Here is a 4,391-nt window from a genome sequence, read left to right on the forward strand (position 1 = left end):
TGGTTTGTTTTCCTGGGTTAGCATGTTCCGTCTCCGTGTTTAACGCATGTATGGTAGAGTGTTTTCAAAACTTGAGACTCCACTTTGAAAATTAACTAAAAGCAAAACCAGAATTCCTAAAGCTAGTCGTTTCCAAACTGTTTCGGTAGGACATCCATCAAAACAATTTTTGAGCAGGCATTACCGATATCAAACACGAATTTATAGGTGCGTGTTTTAATCTTAGAGTAAAGCTTTGAAACACCTAATTTGAAGACCCATTGTGTGTGTGTGTGTGTGTGTGTGTGTGTGTGTGGTTTTTTAATCAGTTTATTTTCTGTTTATTTTTTATTTTTTAAATGATTTTTATTTTTTCCATCATAGCTGGTTTACAATGTTGTGTCAAATTTCTACTCTATAGCAAGGTGACCCAGTCACGTGTGTGTGTGTGTGTGTGTATACATTTCTTTTTCTCACGTTATCATGCTCCATCATAAGTGACTAGTTATAGTTCCCCGTGCTATACAGCAGGATTTCATTGCTTATCCAGTCCAAAGGCAATGGTTTCCATCTATTAACCCCAAATTCCCAGTCTATCCTCCCTCCCCCTCCCCCTTGGCAACCACAAGTCTGTTCTCCAAGTCCATGTGTTTCTGTTCTGTGGAAAGGTCCATTTGTACCGTACATTAGATTCCAGATATAAGTGATATCATATGGTATTTGTCTTTCTCTTTCTGACTTACTTCACTCAGGATGAGAGTCTCTAGGTCCATCCATGTTGCTGCAAATGGCATTATTTTGTTCTTTCTTATGGCTGAGTAGTATTCCATTATGTATACATACCACATCTTCCTAATCCAATCATCTATCAATGGACCTATGGGTTGATTCCATGTCTTGGCTATTGTGAATAGAGCTGCAATGAACATGTGGGTGCATGTGTCTTTTTTTAAGGAGAGTTTTGTCTGGATATATGCCCAAGAGTGGGATTGCTGGGTCATATGGTAGTTCTATGTATAGTTTTCTAAGGTACCTCCATACTGTTCTCCATAGTGGTTGTACCAGCTTACATTCCCACCAACAGTGCAGGAGGGTTCCCTTTTCTCCACACCCCTTCCAGCTTTGTAATTTGTGGACTTTTTAATGATGGCTATTCTGACTGATATGAGGTGGTATCTTATGGTAGTTTTGATTTGCATTTCTCTAATAATCAGTGATGTTGAGCATTGTTTCAAGTGCTTGTTGGCCACCTGTATATCTGCCTTAGAGAAATGTCTATTCAGGTCTTTTGCCTATTTTTCAATTGCGTTGTTGGCTTTTTTCATTTGAGTTGTATAAGTTGTTTGCATATTTTAGAGTTAGGCATAACTTGAAACTGTTTTCTCCATTCTGTAAGTTGTCTTTGTGTGCATAATGGCCACACCTGGGGCTATGGAAGTTATCCAGCCAGGGACTGAACTTCCACTTCTGTAGGGACCATGCCACAGTGGGAACTCCATAGTTTTAAGTTCAGTTTATTTCTTAACTTGGATTGATAGCTATCATGAGAAAAAGCTTCTTAAGAAATGAGTTGATTTCAGATGGAATAAAGGCACCATTAGTTTTCTAACCTTGACATTTGATTTTCCTCTTACATGCTAATTATGCAAAGATTTCTGCTTGAAATCTAACTAGTAAAAATCTCTATGTTCTTGAAAAATATTTGTTCTTGCAAACCAAATTTTTAAATATTTGTAACAATATGAAGCCCACCAAATCTTTTCTTTTTGTAAGATTCTAATGAAGCCTAGAAAATTGTATTTCCAGCTTAAGTGCCTGAAAATGAAAGTTTTGATATCTTTTTAGCAGTAATAGAAAATATCCAAATAGACGTTCTCAAAATGATCACTCTACACTCTTTCAAAAGCAGTTGATTTTTCATTCATAGATAAGATGTACCTTTACCTAAAAGCAATCACCTGTGGTTTTTTTGAAGAATACTTGCTAGATTGTCTACTACTAATAGCCACTTATGATCAGAGAAAAGGTCAGCACATTTGGAGCACTAGACTTTTTTTTTTTTTTTTAAAGTAAGTAATTAACCTCTTTTTAAAAGTATTTTCCTATGAAATAATAAGCAGGCCTTGTTTTTCAAAAGATATCGATGGTTATCATAACTGCTTATTACAAAATATTATTACAATTGCTTATTACACTGCTTATTACAAAATATTGTAAAAGTTCTACTTTATAATATCCTAGGCTGTTGATTTTAATCACAGAAATATCATCTGGTAGCATGACTCCTTTGCAATACCTTGCCAAAAGCAGACACGTGAAGATGCAACTCTTCAGCCCCTGCCTTATGTAACATTGGGTCTAGTGCTAGTGTAGAGTTTCAAAGAGCCAAGTTGAAGTGCAAATCCAAGGAAGTATCCTTGACCCAAAAGTCTGTCCTGTTCTGCTTCCTGAGAGGAACTGGGAAAGTTAATTAGAAATCAGAGATAGATGCAGACCCTCCCATTTAGAGCATCACAGAACAATTTTGATGAATATACTTGACATGTCAGGTTTACATTGGATCCCTACTTTTCAGAGGGTTCTTACTCTGGAAGAGCTTAAAGGAACCTCAGCTCTGACATATCCTTAAGCGAACATGAATGGGATAAAGAACATACAGGGATTAGCTTTCCTGATCTCCAGCAGATAGTGGCAAAGGGAAGGTCTTTTCTTTCCTCTTTACTCCCAAGTGATCCACTTCACTGGACCTACCATAGCTCTACCCCTTCTGTTTCAAGGAAAGAGGTAGACCTCTTTCTACTCTAGCACATGGGTCCATTGACTGCCTCCTCTCCTATATCTTTAATCTCTTCCACTTCTTTGGAGAGATTCTTATCTCATAAATAATATTCAATCTCTCCCATATTAACAAAAACAAAACCCCACAACTTCCTCCTATTCCCATAATCCCCATCCTGCTTTTCCATCCTTCCATTCACAGTCAAGTTTTGAAAATAGTTTTCTCTTGGAGCAAAGGAGATTAACACCATGATGATTATGTATTGTTCTAAAGTCGGTGATCCTTCTAAAAAGATAGGCTATGTACATTTGCACTGAGGAAGGAAAACAAGTATCATCAGCAAATACTTTAAACCCCGTGACTGAAAAAGCCTAATATGCACACATATGCCTTTGTCTTCAAAATGACTGCAACGTATTTTGCAGTCATTCTTTGCACCAAAGCCCAATTTGAGTCTGTTTTCCCCAGGAGTTTGTAAGCTCTGTGACTCTAAGAGACCTGGAATCAGGGTCTCTTCGTTCAGAAGTGTAGTCTTCGTGCCTGGAATTTCAACTGATATTGTGTAGATGCTCAGTATCATTTTTGAAGTGAATGAACCTTATTGATCTGCAGTTTCTAGTGTCATCCTTCTTCCTCCTTTGGTTGTTTGAAAATACTATGTTTAATATTTTCTTTCTTTCTTTTTTTTTTTTTTGATTGTTAGCCTCTGACACAGAGTTCCTCTCTCTGATCTTTCTTTACTTGGCTTGGTTTCCATGTTACCAGTTCACTTGTTACTTACTTTTCTTTTGAGTTCAAAATGATACATGGCATTTAAGGGTTTTTAGTAGAACATAGACACAAGGGATTTCTTTCATTGTTACTTAATGTAAGATATTATGGATATCTTCATTTCATAAAGATATAAAATGTCATCTATATTACAATATTCTATTGTTGGAGCTAAACCTTAGCATATTTTTTTTTAATTCTATGATACCAAACTGGGATTTGATACAGAGAGCACACTTTCTTGTACTAATTTATAGACTATTCATTCAGACTCATATCAGATCATATTTTTCACTTAATAGATTAGAATGGAAAAAGCAACCTAGAATGATACACTCAATCGCTAAAATTAAAATAAGGCTGATGAGACTACCAATAAGCCATTGTGTATAAGCATATTTATTTATTTATTTACTTATTTATTTTTAGGGCCACACCCATGGCATATGGAGGTTCCCAGGCTAGGGGTCAAAATGTAGCTGTAGCTGCTGACCTACACCACAGCCACAACAACACCAGATCTGAGCCACGTCTGCAGCCTACACCACAGCTCATGGCAACACTAGATCCCCAGCCCACTGAACGAGGCCAGGGATTGAACCGGCATCCTCATGGATACTAGTCAGATTTGTTTCTGCTGAGCCATGAAGGGAACTCCCTGTGTATGAGCATTTTTAATAGATACTAGAAAAACACAGCTAATTTTATGTAGGTGTAATATTACTAAGAATATCTTCTTGTAATGAACAATATATATGTATATAAATTAGAAATTTATGCTCTAGTTTATGAGATTTTTTCAAATCAAGGATGTTAATGTGACAACTTTTACAAATAATAAATATTTTTAATAAAATTTTTA

The sequence above is a fragment of the Phacochoerus africanus genome, chromosome 2 (genome assembly GCF_016906955.1).
Source record: "Phacochoerus africanus isolate WHEZ1 chromosome 2, ROS_Pafr_v1, whole genome shotgun sequence".
NCBI classification, from domain to species: domain Eukaryota; kingdom Metazoa; phylum Chordata; class Mammalia; order Artiodactyla; family Suidae; genus Phacochoerus; species Phacochoerus africanus.